General features: G+C 37.3%; 1 protein-coding gene and 1 pseudogene across 2 annotated transcripts in view; one reads left to right on the top strand and one right to left on the bottom strand.

Annotated features, from left to right (window-relative positions):
- Positions 1-15,067, top strand: part of DLG2 (discs large MAGUK scaffold protein 2) — a 2,332,374-nt gene that overhangs the window by 220,887 nt on the left and 2,096,420 nt on the right. The window lies entirely within an intron of this gene.
- Positions 7,624-9,003, bottom strand: LOC119538145 (annotated as a pseudogene).

Below are 15,067 nucleotides of genomic sequence, written 5' to 3'. Positions count from 1 at the left end.
GGAGCAAGTTGCACATATCTTTGAACAAACAATATAATTCATATATACCTTTCCCATGGACAAGAACATTCTTTTATGCAATCCCATTAAGTGTAGCTACGAAGTTCAAGAAATTAAACATTGATACAAAGCTTACATTCTATATTTCCTTTTTTTTTTTTCTTATGTCCCATCTGTGTCCCTTTGAGCCTCCTGTCCTCCATCCTCAGATCCCATCCAGGATCATCCTTGGCATTTAATTGTCATCTATTTAGACTGTTTTTTTTTTGTCAATTGTGGAAACATATATACAGCCTAAATCTTCTCATTCCACCCCCCCACCCCAGCATTCCATTAGTGGAATTAATCACATTTAGAATGTCGCAATGCTATCACCTTCCCACCATCCATTACTAGAAGTTTCCCTTCAACCCAAACAGAAACCCTACACTCATTTCTAAACTCCCCATTGCCCCTTCCCCCACTTCTCTTAACCCATACTCTACTTTTCATCTCTATGGTCCTATTCTCTGATACTTTCTTTGTGTTTACCATGGAGCTTAAATTTAATATCTTAAATCTATAACAATCTTGTTTTTCTTTGATACCAACTTAACTTCAACATGACACATAAACTATGTTCCTATACGTCATCATTCCTCCACCTTTATGTAGTTCTTGTCAAAACTTACATATTTTACATTGAGTCCAAAACCATTGATTTATCATTACAGTTTATGTATTTTAGATCCTGTAGGAAGTAAATAGTGGAGTTATAAATCAAAAATGCAGTAGTATTGGTATTTATATTTACCATGTGATCTTTACTGGAAATCTTTATTTCTTCATGTAGTTTCAGTCAATTATTTAGTGTCCCTTCCTTTCAGCCTGCTCAACTCCCTTTAGCATTTCTTATAGGACTGATCCACTGGTGCTGAAGTCCCTCAGCTTTTGATTATTCGGGAATGTTTTCATCTCCCCTTCACTTTTACCCTCCAAGTGTTTGTGAATTCTCCAAGTCTCTGATGTTTATTGACTTTGTATTCCATGGTGGTCAGAGAATGTGCTTTGAACAAATTCGTTTTTTTTTGTTTTTTTTTGTTTTTTTTTTTCATTTATTGAGGCTTGTTTTTATGTCCCAGCATATGGTCCATTCTGGAGAAAGATCTGTGATCACTAGAGAAGAATCTGTGTCCTGGTGACCTGGGATGTAATATTCTATACATGTCTGTTAAAATTCTCTATATCTTTCCCTCCTTTCTTTGTTTCTCTGTCGGTAGGGCTACCTTTAATATCTGAAGTAGGGCAGGTCTTTTATTAGCAAAATCTCTCAGCATTTGTTTGTCTGTGAAAAATTTAAGCTCTCCCTCAAATTTGAAGGAGAGTTTTGCTTGATAAAGTATTCTTGGTTGGAAATTTTTCTCTCTCAGAATTTTAAATATGTCATGCCACTGCCTCTCACCTCCATGGTGGCCACTGAGTAGTCACTACTTAGACTTATGTTGTTTCCTTTGTATGTGGTGAATTGCTTTTCTCTTGCTGCTTTCAGAACTTGCTCCTTCTCTTCAGTATTTGACAGTCTGATCAGAATATGTCTCGGAGTGGGTTTATTTGGATTTATTCTATTTGGAGTTCTCTGGGCATTTATGCTTTGTGTATTTATATTGTGTAGGAGGTTTGGGAAGTTTTCCCCAACAATTTCTTTGAATACTTTTTCTAGACTTTTACCCTTCTCTTCCCCTTCTGGGACACCAATGAATCTTAAATTTGGATGTTTTATTTTATCTATCATATCCCTGAGATCCATTTTGATTTTTTTGATTTTTTGCCCCATTCTTTCTTTGTTCTTTCATTTTCTGTTCTGTGGTCTTCGAGGAGGCTGAGTTGTTGTTCAGCTTCCTCTAATCTTGTATTATGAGTATCCAGTCTTTTTAATTTCGCCTACAGTTTCTTTAATTTCCGTAAGATCATCTATTTTTTAATTTACTCTTGCAATTTCTTCTTTATGCTCTTCTAGGGTCTTCTGGATATCCTTTATATCCTGTGCCATTCTCTTCTTCATGTCCTTTATATCCTGTTCCATGCTCTTGTTGCTGTCTGTAGTTCTTTGATTAATTGTGCCAAGTACTGTGTGTCTTCTGATCTTTTGATTTGGGTGTTTGGGTTTGGGTTCTCCATATCGTCTGGTTTTATCTTATGCTTTAAATTTTCTGTTGTTTTTGGCCTCTAGGCATTTGCTTTACTTGATATGGTTCTTTCTGGATATAAAAAAATACCGATCTCTAAACTTTCTCTAACTAGGCAGCAGATGGCTCCACGAGTCACCTATTCCCCTCAAGTCAGTTCTCCCTGACTTTGTCTTTGTGGTGTGTGGGGGATCTGACTCTTGTGGGGTCCAGTTGGTGCACTTAATTTGGCTGTGTTGTTGGTGCTGTCCACCCTGAATGAGGGGCGTGTGTCTGAGCGGTTAGGGAGGAAGGGCAGCTTTAATAATCAGACCTCCCAGGTGTTCCCAGAGATTGAAGGCTGTTCTCTACTGCTGACCCACAAGTCCTTGGTATTGGCATAGGTTCCCTGGGATTTCCAAGTGGGTTCCCCTTCCCCGCTGTGCTCTTCCAGGACCTCTACTGAGGGAGGGCTGCGCCGCGTCACAAGTGTGTGCTGGCCTCCAGGGAAGCCCTGGGACACCAGGGCGTGCAGGGGCATTCCCAGCTTGCTTCAAAGATGGTTAAATGGGACACGTTAACTTCCCCCTTTTCGCACAGCTCCGCCCTCCCAGCTCTGGGACAGTCAGCTGTGGGTGTATTAAAGGCCACCATCCATGGCCAATATTGTGGCATGTGCATAGTGCTGCGGGAAAGACTCCCCATCACACTTGGTTTCCCGGCATGGCCTTTGCTCCCCTGGCCCCGAGACAACCAGTAGCGGGTGTGGGAAGGGGTATCCTCCACACCAGACACCGAGGCTTTAGCCCAGCCCGCTCCCGCTGTGCTTCACTGTGCAGCTCTCCTGGTCGTATCTGCAGCTGCTCCCAGGCTCTTTTTTTTTTTTTTTTTTGAAGAACTAATCTGTCTCCAAACACCAACCCACCATTTAAGCACACCGCAGCGTGACTGAGGGATTTTCAGCTGACTCACTCACTCATTTCATAATGCAGACTCCTGGTTTCACCAAATGCACAGTCTCTGTCGTTTTAGCAGACCTTGTCTGGCTGGTGCATCGCTGAAACTGGTGTTCTGGGTCACTTTCTGGTTTTTATCTAGTATTTTTCACGGAGGTGTCTTTTTGCCCTGTCTCACCTAGCTGCCATCTTAGGTTCTCCCCAGCTTACTTTTTAAGTCTCAAACTAGTCAGAACTATGCTGGAGCCAAATTTAGTGAGCCACCATCATCAACTATTCTTCCTAAACCACCAAGCCATTGGGTTTCTATTTCCTTTAATCCTTCTGATAAGCTAATAATGACATTTCAGCTTAAAACCTTACTCAAAATATAGGTATAGCATAAGAAATTACTGTTTAAATTTAGACATCACATTTAAGACTAGTTGTCAGTTGGTCTGAAACAAATTCATTAGGGTATTAATCTATTTGTGTGAAACTGCTAATATAGAAAATATTATTAGACTTGATCTCACTCATTTTATGTGTTGTGGGCACTATGAGGTAATGGTAGCATCAGTGCAATTTAAAATAACTAAATTGTCAATGATTGAACTTGATATTAACTCTTCTTAATTGAATAACTCAAGTAAAGCCATTCAAGTTTAATTTGGAGAATGACAAAATCTTTTTCTAATGTTTGTTTGGGGAAACTACTAACTTAAAATAATCACTCATGGACCAGTGGATTTAATTGTTGAAAGCTAGTGAATCAGATTACAAACATCTAGCTAAGACAGAGAGTGATTGAGAACTAGTTGCATATTTGAAAGTTGAATGTCGTACGGACACGTGAACAAGAAATATGCCAACAACCTGATGCACCACCAAGAGAAAATGTGATTTATCCCTAGTGAATAGTTAAGTACATTTTAATAAGATTTACAGTGGTTCATGTGGAAAGGGTGCTATGGACTTGTTAGAATGAGACACAGTATACCTGATGGCCCTGTTCTTACATCCAGTGGGTAGGTGTCTGCCAACAAAGGCTTCCAAACCATATTTTATAGGAACATTATTTGGTGATCACTGAGTAGCTTTCAAAATATGTTTTCTGTATTCTAGCACTGCAGAAGCTATTGACAGGGCTCTGGCTTCAAATTATCCCTGTAGAGGGTGGCATTATGTGGGGAATTGTATAATATGAAAATTTTATGAACATAGGGAAGAAAGAGCCATGTAAAAACATATAATAAGGTTGTAGCATATGTAAAAAAAAAAAAAAATGAAGCTGAGAGCAAAGGGCCAGCACTTGCTAGCCTCGTGCCTTCTCAGATGAAAGAGGTGTCTCAGACACCATTGGCTCTTCTTCAGTGAAGTTATCCTTGTTGATGCCTTAGTTTGGACTCTTTTATGGCCTTAGAACTGTAAATTTGTAATCTAATAAATCCCCTTTATAAAATCCAATCCATTTCTGGTATTTTGCATAATGGCAGCTCTAGGAAACTGGAACACCCTGAAACCTAATTTTGTTTCATTTCTTTTCCCCCTTTTTGTCAAGAGAGTATTCTCAATTCCATGATAACCAAAGCCAGGTTCATCTCTGGGAGTCCTGTCCATCACTGCGAGGGAGACTTGCACCTGTGGGACTCATGTCCCATGTATGGGGGAGGCTAATGAGTTTATCTGCTGACTTGGTTGAGAGAAAGAGGGCACATCTGAGCAACAAAAGATGTTCTCTGTGGGTAACTGTTAGGCATAATTATAAGTAAGCTTAGCTTCTCCTTCGTAGGAATAAGTTTCATAAGGGCAAGCCCCAAGATTGAGCGCTTGACTTATTAAATTGCATCCCATAGGTTTTAATATGTTGTATTCCCATTTTCATTCATCTCTAGGTATTTACTGATTTCTCTTGCAATTTTTTCTTTGACCCACTGATTGTTTAGGAGTATGTTGTTTAATCTCCATATGTTTGTGAAAGATCTGTTTCTTTGGTGGTTATTATTTTCAACTACATTCCATTGTGGTCAGACAAAGTGCTTTGGATAGTTTCAATCTTTTTAAATTTATTGAGACTTGTTTTGTGTCTCAACATTTGATCTATCCTGGAGAATCTTCCACAAGCTCTAGAGAAGAATATATATCCTTGTGTTTTGGGATACAATGATCTATATATGTCTGTTAGGTGTAATATATTTATCACATTTTTTATGTTCTTTATTAGGTTCTTTATTTCCCTATTGATCCTCTCTCTTTTGTTCTATTTATAGAAGAGAGTGGTGTGTTGAAGTCTCCCACTATTATTGTAAAAGTGTCTATTGCTCCTTTCAGTTTTGTCAATGCTTGCCTCATATACTTTGGAGCTCCTTGGTTTGGTGCATAAACATTTATAATTGTTATTTCTTCTTGGCGAATTGTCCCTTTTATTAATATAGTGTCCTTCCTTGTCTCTTATGACATCTTTGCATTTAAATTCTTTATTGTCTAATAAAGGTATAGGTACCCTTGCTTTCTTTTGGGTATAGCTTGTCTGGAATTTTTTCCCCATCCTTTCACTTTCTTTTTTTCTTGTTTGTTTCTTTTGCAGTATTTTTATTTATCCATGTAGGTATGCAACTATCATAATTTGAAGGACACTTTTTAGTCATTAGATTAGAAGAAAAACTGTACAGAAATTACCACAGAATTATGTCCCTAAGTAATTAGGGTATTCATAACAGAGTGGGTTAAAGAAGCTCGAAAGGGCCACTGCTCAGCAACCTCCCGTAATCAAGAGTGCGGTATACAATCTGCTTTTTGTGAATATGAAGAATTCCTCCATAAAAAAATCTTTCACATCCCTTATTATTATCATTCCCTATTACAAAAGGGAATAAAAGTTTTAATGCCATAGTTTATTCCACATAAAATAATCCTTCTACCCCCACAAAAGCCTTTTTTTTTGCTTTAAAATAAAGAAATGGTCATATCCCTAACATAGATTTAGTATAAATTTTCTCAATAGAAGACACAATATTTTCCATCATTTACTGCCCTTATTGAAGAATCTACCTGTGTATTCCAAAGCATTTTTCCAAACTCTTCACTGTTGATTAGCATATTCTAAAATAGAATTCTTCAGCAGTTTCCAATAGAAAGGACACAGGGCTAAAATAATCCTCATAAATACACTTTGAAAAAAGTATATTCAAAATATTAATATAATAACTATTCAGTCCATTATTTTCCCTAATGACTAAATTCTAAATTTAAAAAATGGAGATTTCCAAACAATGGTGTGGGAATCCACCTTCTTGAGACACAGCCTTTTTTTTTCCCATGGGAAAACATATTTTATTAAATCCATAAACTTGGTTGAGAAAAATCATCTTTATTTTTACTAACATCAACTTAAATTTAGCATTTCCTTCAATTATGAATATAAGCAACAAATCATAGTGGTGTAGCAGTTCCTGTGGCTTTATCACCAGTAGAAATCACAGATATTTTCCTGTTCTTGCATTTATCTCAAAATATCTTTTATGCTCATCTCAACTTTGAAATTATGGCAGTTTTTAGACATACTGCTAAATCTTGTTATGAAGTCCATATGTTACTGTATGGTGGGATTCTTTTTTAAAATAGTTTGATAAAGGCATTTCTTTTTTTTTCTTTTTTCTCAGTACAACCTTTTTTTAAAATATTTTATTGAGATATATTCACATGCCATGCAGTCATACAAAACAAATCGTACATTCTGTTGTTCACAGTACCATTACATAGTTGTGCATTCATCACCAAAATCAATCCCTGACACCTTCATTACTACACACACACAAAAATAACAAGAATAATAATTAAAATGAAAAAGAGCAATTAAAGTAAAGAAGAACACTGGGTGCCTTGGTTTGTTTGTTTGTTTGTTTGTTTCCTTCCCCCATTTTTCTACTCATCCATCCATAAACTAGACAAAGGGGAGTGTGGTCCTTTTGGCTTTCCCAATCCCATTGTCACCCCTCATAAGCTATATTTTTATACAATTGTCTTCAAGATTCATGGGTTCTGGGTTGTAGTTTGATAGTTTCAGGTATCTACCACCAGTTACACCAATTCATTGGAACCTAAAAAGGGTTGTCTATATTGTGCTTAAGAGTGCCCACCAGAGTGACCTCTCGGCCCCTTTTGGAATCTCTCTGCCACTGAAGCTTATTTCATTTCCTTTCACATCCCTCTTCTGGTCAAGAAGATGTTCTCCATCCCACGATGCTGGGTCTAGATTCCTCCCTGGGAGTGATATTCCACACTGCCAGGGAGATTTAATCCCTTGGGTGTCAGATCCCACGTAGGGAGGAGGGCACTGATTTCACCTGTCAAGTTGGCTTAGCTAGAGAGAGAGGGCCACATCTGAGCAACAAAGAGGCATTCAGGAGGAGGCTCTTAGGCACAATTATAGGCAGGCCTAGCCTCTCCTTTGCAGCAATAGTCTTGCCAAGGGCAAGTCCTGTGGTAGAGGGCTCAGCCCATCAAACCACCAGTCCCCTATGTCTGTGAGCATATCAGACTTCTCATTCAGTATGAGAAAAAAGGTTTATTTCTTCCTTTTATCTTGCAGAATAATTTAGGCTACCACCTTGGGCATGATTCACCAAATACAGCAAAACCACAGATAAAAGTGACAAAGAAACACAGGCAATGAGAAAACTTCTAAAAATAAATATCTCCGAGTATCCATCAGTATGCCAGCAATGATGGAAATAATCGCCAAACCAAGATTCTGAATGGACTGCATGAAGCCATTCACAGCTGATGTTCAGGGACTACAAATGCCACAACTGCCCACAATGCACAGGCAAGCAATGAGTAGGGGATTCTCATGAGGCACACAGCAATCCAAGGGTTCCACAGCATAAAGGCCAACATCATGTGGGAAGCAAGGGTGGTCACAACTGCACACAGAACCCAGATGATGTTCTTTCCTGTTTATCCACCAGAAGCCCAAATACTGGGGATATCGGAGCTGATATGACATATACAACACTGTTAATTGCATTTGCTGCCTGGGAGGAAAATCCAAATTTCTCTATAAAGAAAACTTTCCCCAGCCCAATAAAAGGGAAACTGCAGCATCATAGCAGACACAGATGATAAATACGAGCTGCAGGGGGTAAGGAGAAGTCCTTCACATCCATTGGCTTAATAACTTCCCATGTTTTTCCTTGTTCTTTATTGAGGATTCTTTCTGCTCACTGATCCAAGTAAGCAAGGGCCAAGACCGAAATTAGTGAAAGAATACATGATCATAAGTGTGGAGTCAAGGGTTGTATGACCTGTAGAACCCAACAAAGCTTCAACCTTAGAATACAGCCACCCCATGAGGTTCATGTTTACTGTACTGCCAATTCTAGCCATCCTAAGTTGGAGTCCAAACACAAGGTTTAATTCTTTGCCTTTAAACCAACTCACAGCATATGTATTCTGGGTAACTGCTAAGGACTCCCCACCAATCCCAAACACAAAACTTCCAAATTCCATCAGCCAAAGAGCATTAAATATTGCACCTACAGCAAAAAGAACCTGTCCAATGCAAACAAAGCTGCTAAAAATAATGGTGCCACATCGTATTCCAAACACCCAATATATCAAAAAGCCACCAAAGAAACAAAAAACTACGTTGGGCCAAGAATACCAGGCATAGAGCAGCATAAATTTGGTGGTATTCACCTGCATATCCCGTTTAATCGGTCTGACGGGCAGCAGGATTATTGTAGCAAAAATAGCTGCCGAAGCCAAGAAAGGCACATCAGCAACAGCACCAAAAGTTGATGTGCCAGATGACTGGGGTCACAGAGGGCCAGCAGCATCCCGAGGGCAGCAGGGGCATTTCTGCCGGCCTCGTCAGGGCTGTCTGCCTGCAGCACCCGTGCTTCCTCATCCTCCTCCTCCATTAGGCCCGTGTAATAAAAACCCATCCTTTCACTTTCAATCTATTTTTATTCTTTGGTCTAAGATGAGTCTCTTGTAAAAAGCATATTGATGGATCATACTTTTTAATCCATTTTGCCAATCTGTACCTTTTAATTGGGGAGTTTAGTACATTCACATTCAAAATTATTACTGTAAAGGCAGTACTTGAACCAACCATCTTATCCTTTGGTTTTTGTTTCTCAGTTCTACTTTTTCCCTCTTTCTCTTTTTATCCTTTAAATTACCTTTACTAATACTCTTCAATTCTGGGCCCTTCTCCAGATTGCTCTCTCCTAGTTTTTTTTTTTTTTTTTTTTTTTTTTTTCAGCCTACATAACTCCCCTTAGGTTTTCCTGCAGGGCAGGTCTCTTGATAACAGATTTTCTCAGCATTTGTTTGTGAAAATTTTAAACTCTCTTTTTTGAAGGACAGCTTTTCTGGAGAAAGAATTCTTGGCTGGTGATTTTTCTCTTTCAAATCTTAAATATGTCATACCACTGCCCTATCCCTCCATGTTGCCCATTGAGTAGTCAGTACTTGGTCTTATGTGGTTTCCCTTGTACATGTTAAATCACTTCTCTATTGCTGCTTTCAGGACTTTCTACTCCTCTTCAGCATTTGACAATCTGATTAGTATGTGTCTTGGAGTGGGTCCATTTGGATTTATTCTATTTGGAGTTCTTTGGTCTTCTTAGATTTGCATATTAATATATTTTATAGGGGTTGGGGAGTTTTCCCAAACTATCCCCTCAAATACTCTTCATACCATTTACTCTTCCCTTCTCCTTCTGTGACACCAACAATTCTTATATTTGTGTGCTTCATGTTTTCCATCATACGCCTGAAAGCCATTTCAAATTTTTTGATCTTTTTCACCATTTTTTCTTTTGTGCATTCTCATTCAATTGCATTGTCCTCTAGTTCACTTATTCTTTCTTCTGCCTCTTCAAATCTGCTGTTGTGTGTCTCTAGTATATTTTATATTTGATCTACATTTTCTTTTATTTCAATGAGATCTGCTATTTCTCTATTTACCCTTTCAAACTCTTCTTTATGCTCTTCTAGTGTCTTCTTGATGTCCTTTGTCTTCAGCCCCCAATGAAATTGTTTGGAGATTTGTATGTATTTTTTTGATTAGTTGTTCTAAGTCATGTTTCTCCTCTGGCTTTTTAATGTGGTCATTCAGCTTGGTCATATCTTCTTGGATCTTCATATGCTTTGTGATTTTCTGTTGATTTTGTGACATTTTATCTTAATAAGATTATTTTGCAAGATGCAACTCTATTTAGACATTTGTATACAATTTGGCAGAATTGCTGTTTGCCAGGGTGAATTTTCTGTGTCTTCCCAGCAGATGGCAGTCTTGGGTCACCTCTCCCCTCAAGCCTTAATTTGAGCTACCAAGTAAATACTTTAGGAGATCTCTAGAGTACCCAGAATGCATGTTTTTTTTTTTTTTTTTTTTACATTTTAGCTCATAATGTATCATGACCAGCGTCCAATGTTGTTAAATTTTAACTGTAACTTCATATACATTGGATTTCTAATGGCTTCAGAATATTAAGTTTGTGCTGCTTTGAAGTTGTTATGTACTCCGGAAAAGGTCATGTTCTTTTAATCCATTCTTGTGGGTGTAGACCTATTGTAGGTGAGACCTTTTAATTAGGTTTTTTCAATTGAGATGTGATCTACTCATTTCAAGGTTGGTCTTATTTCCTTACTGGAGTCCTTTATGAGTGGATAAAAGGTAGAAAAGGACAAGAGAGTGTGGAGAGAGAGGCTCCAGTGGTGGTAAGAGAGAGAAACACCCAGAAAAATTTAGAGGGAATCTAGAGGAGCTGAGAGGGCCACTGAAGCCAGGAGCTAAAAGAAATGAAATGCAGGAGAGAAGTATCAGCAGATGCCAACCATGTGCCTTGCTATCTGACCCCAGATGTCAGTGGCCTTTCTTCAGAGAAGGTATCAACCTGTTGATGCTTTATTTGGGACATTTTCATGCCCTTACAACTGTAAATTTGTAAGCTTATGAATTCCCATTTATAAAAGCCAGTCTATTTCTGGTATATTGCATTCCAGTAGCTTAATAAACCAAAACAATGTTCAATATCTATATAATGATTTTCATAAGTAGATTGTTACTGTAAGATAATTAAACTTTTTCTAATTCTGTCAGAGTAAAAATTATACCATAATAAACATGACCAATCATATAGATTTTTATTCTTCTGAATTATTTTATTTATGTTAATTCCAAGAAGCAAGATTGATAGGTCAAAGGATCCAGGGATTTTTATGGCTCTTGCTGTGAATTGCCAAGTTATATTTGAAATTGTTTTCTGAGTTTAAAGTGCTACAAGTAATGTATGAGGTAGTAATTAACTGTAACTTCATATACATTGGCCATTAGTAATAAAAGATTGTTTATTTGTCGTATCTATTTCCTTTATGGTTAATTTTCTATTTATATCCTTTTTCATTTATCACCTAGAATATATATTTTTCAACATGCTTGTTTTCTTTATTAGAGAAGTTGTGGGTTTACAGAACAATCATACATAAAATACAGGATTCCCATATACCACTCAACAAACAGCTTGCATTGGCGTGGAACATTTGTTACAACTGGTGGTAGCACATTTTTATAATTGTACTATTAGTTAAAGTCCATGGTTTAACATAGGATTCACTGTTTCTGTAGTGTAGTTCAATGGATTTTTAAAAAAATTTTTGTTCTGTTATCATATATACAATCTAACATTTCCCCTGTTAATATATAGATGTGTATTTCAGTACTTCTAATTGCATTCACAATCTTGTTCTACCATCAACACTATCCATTACCAAAACTTTTCCATCATTCCAAATAAGAACCCTGTACATCTTAAGCCTCATCGTCCATTCCCTATCACCACCCAATCCCCTGGTAACCTGTATTCTAGATTCTGACTCTGTCAGTTTGCTTATTCTAATTATTTCAAAACAGTGAGATCATACAATATTTGTCTCCTTGTGTCTGGCTTATTTCACTCAACATGTCTTCAAGGTTCATCCATCTTGTTGCGTGTATCAGGACTTCTTTCCTTTTTTATGGCTGGGTAATATTCCTTTGTATGTACATACCATATTTTATCTATTCCTCAGTTGCTGGACCCTTGGGTTGCATCCATCTTTTGGAAATAGTGAATAATTCCTCTATGAATATCAGTGTGCAATATCTGTTTGAGACACCATTTTCAGTTTTTTGGGGGATATACCTAATAATGGGATTGCCAGGTCATATGATATTTCTATAACTAGCCTTCTGAGGAACTGCCAAACTGTCTTCCACAGAGACTGCACAATTTTACATTGCCACCAGCAATGAATGAGTGTTTTAATTCTCTACATCCTCTCCACACTTGCTGTTTCTACTTCTGAATAGCAGCCATTTTTAATGGGTGTGAAATGGTATCTCATTGTAGTTTTGATTTGCATTTCCTTGATGGCAGATTAAGTTAAACATCTTTTCATATGCTTTCTAGCCATTTGTGTATCTTTTTGGAGAGATGTCTGACCAAGTCTTTTGCCAAGTTTTAATTGGGTGGTTTGCCTTTTTGTTGTTAAAATGAAGTATTTCTATAAATTCTGGGTATTAATCCTTTATTGGATATGTGGTTTCAAATGTTTTCTCCCATTGTGTGGGTTGTCATTTTACTTTCGTGATAAAGTCCTTTGAAGAACAAAAGTTTTTAATTTTGATGAGGTCCCATTTATCTATATTTCTTTTGTTGCTTGTGCTTTGGTTGTAAAGTCTAAGACACCATTGCCTAACACAAGGTCTTGAAGATGCTTCCCTGCATTTTCTGCTATGATTTTGATAGTTATGGCTTTTATATTAGTGTCTTTGATCCATTTTGAGTTATTTTTGTATATGGTATGAAGTAGGGGTCCTCCTCTTTTGGGGGGCAAATGGAGATTCATTTTCTCTGCACCTTTGGTTGAAGAGACTCATCTTTCCTAATGGAGTTGTTTGCTCCCTTGTCAAAAATCAGTTGGCCATAAATGTGAGTGCTGGTTTCCGAGCTCTTAATTCAATTCCATTGGCCCATATGTCTGCCCTTGTGCCAGTACCAGGCTGTTTTGATTACTGTGACTTCATGATATGTTTTATGATCAGGAAGTGTGAGTCCTCCCACCACCATTCTTCTTTTTCAAGATGGCTTTAGCTATTTAGGGCTCCTTTCTCTTCTATATAAATTTGATGATTGGCTTTTACATTTCTGCAAACAAGGTCATTGGAATTTTGATTGGGATTGCATTGAATCTATAAATTGCTTTGGACAGTATTGCCATCTTAATGATATTAGTCTTCCAATCGATGAACATGGAATGCTCTTCCACTTACTTAGGTGGTCTTTAATTTCTTTTAGCAAAGTTTGTAATTTTTGGTGGACAAGCCTTTTACATCCTTGGTTAGATTTATTTCTAGATATTTGATTCTTTTGGTTGCTATTGTGAATGGAAATTTTTTCTTGATTTCTTTATTCAGTTGTTCATTGGGTGATGATCTTGTATCTTAACCACTCAGCTGAACTCATTTGTTAGCTCTAGGATCTTTGTTTTGGATTGTTCATGATTTTCTGATGTAGGATTATGTCATCCACAAATTGGGAAAGTTTTACATCTTCCTTTCTGATTTGGATGCCTTTTATTTCTTTTTCTTGCCTAATTGCTGTGACAGGAACTTCCCTTTCAATGTTTAATAGTAGTGGTGACAGTGGGCATCCTTCTCTTTTTCCTGATCTTAGAGGGAAACCTTTCACTCTTTCACCAATAAGTATGATGTTAGCTGTGGGCTTTTCAAATATGCTCTTTATCACATTGAGAAATTTTCCTTCTATTCCTAATGTTCTAAGTTTTTTTTTTTTTTTAATCAAGAATTGGTGCTCTATCTTGTCAAATGACTTTTATGCACCAATTGATAATCTTTACTTCTACACTCTTCTCCAAACCTCTCTTTCCTGTCTTCTCCAATCTGCCTGTAGCACTCCCTTTAGAATTTCTTGTAGAGTTGGTCTCTTGTTCACAAATTCTCTTCGTGTCTGTGTGTCTGAAAATATTTTAAACTCACCCTCATTTTTGAAGGACAGTTTTGCTGGATATAGAATTCTTGGTTGGCAGTTTTTCTCTTTTAGTATCTTAAACATATCATACTAGTGCCTTCTCGCCTCCAGGGTTTCTGCTGGGAAATTCACACATAGTCTTATCAAGCCCCACTTGTATGTGTTGGATCACTTTTCTCTTGCTGCTTTCAGAATTTTCTCTTTGTCTTTTACATTTGACAATCTGATTAGTAAGTGTTTTGGAATAGGTCTATTTTGATCTATTCTGTTTGGGGCATGCTGCACATCTTGGATCTATAATTTTATGTCTTTCTTAAGAGTTGGGAAATTTTCATTGGTTATTTCCTCCATTATTCTTTCTGTCCCTTTTCCCTTCTCTTCTCCTTCTAGGACACCCATGACACATATATTCACGTGCTTCATGTTGTCATTCAATTCTTTGACACCCTAGTCACATTTTTTTCCATTCTTTTCCCTGTTTGTTCTTTTGTGTATAGGATTTCAGATGTCCTGTCCTCTAGTTTGCTATCCCTTTCTTCTGCCTCTTCAAATCTGCTGTTGCAAATCTCCATTTTGTTTTTCATCTCTTACTATTGTGCCTTTCATTCCCATAATTTCTGCCATTTGTTTTTTCAAGGTTTTGAGTTCTTCTGTATGGTCACACAGTGTCTTCTTTATATCCTTATTGTTTTTGCCACATTTTCCAACTCATTGCTTTGATTTGGAAAATTTGTTTGAAAAGCTTTAATTGTTTCAACTCCTGTATCTCATTTGGAGTGTTAGTTTGTTCCTTTGATTGAGTCATATTTTTGTGCTTCCTGGTATGACTTGTGATTTTTTGCTGGTGATTAGGCATGTGATTTCCTTGATTTGTTTCTTCTGGAAGTCATTTCCTGTCTTTTACCTAGAGTTTTCTTGTTGGTTGGCTTTGTTCTCTGTCTGT

Source organism: Choloepus didactylus, chromosome 6 (genome assembly GCF_015220235.1).
Source record: "Choloepus didactylus isolate mChoDid1 chromosome 6, mChoDid1.pri, whole genome shotgun sequence".
Classification (NCBI taxonomy): Eukaryota; Metazoa; Chordata; class Mammalia; order Pilosa; family Megalonychidae; genus Choloepus; species Choloepus didactylus.
The sequence above is the reverse complement of the archived record's forward strand: the minus strand, read 5'-3'. Positions and strand labels throughout refer to the sequence as shown.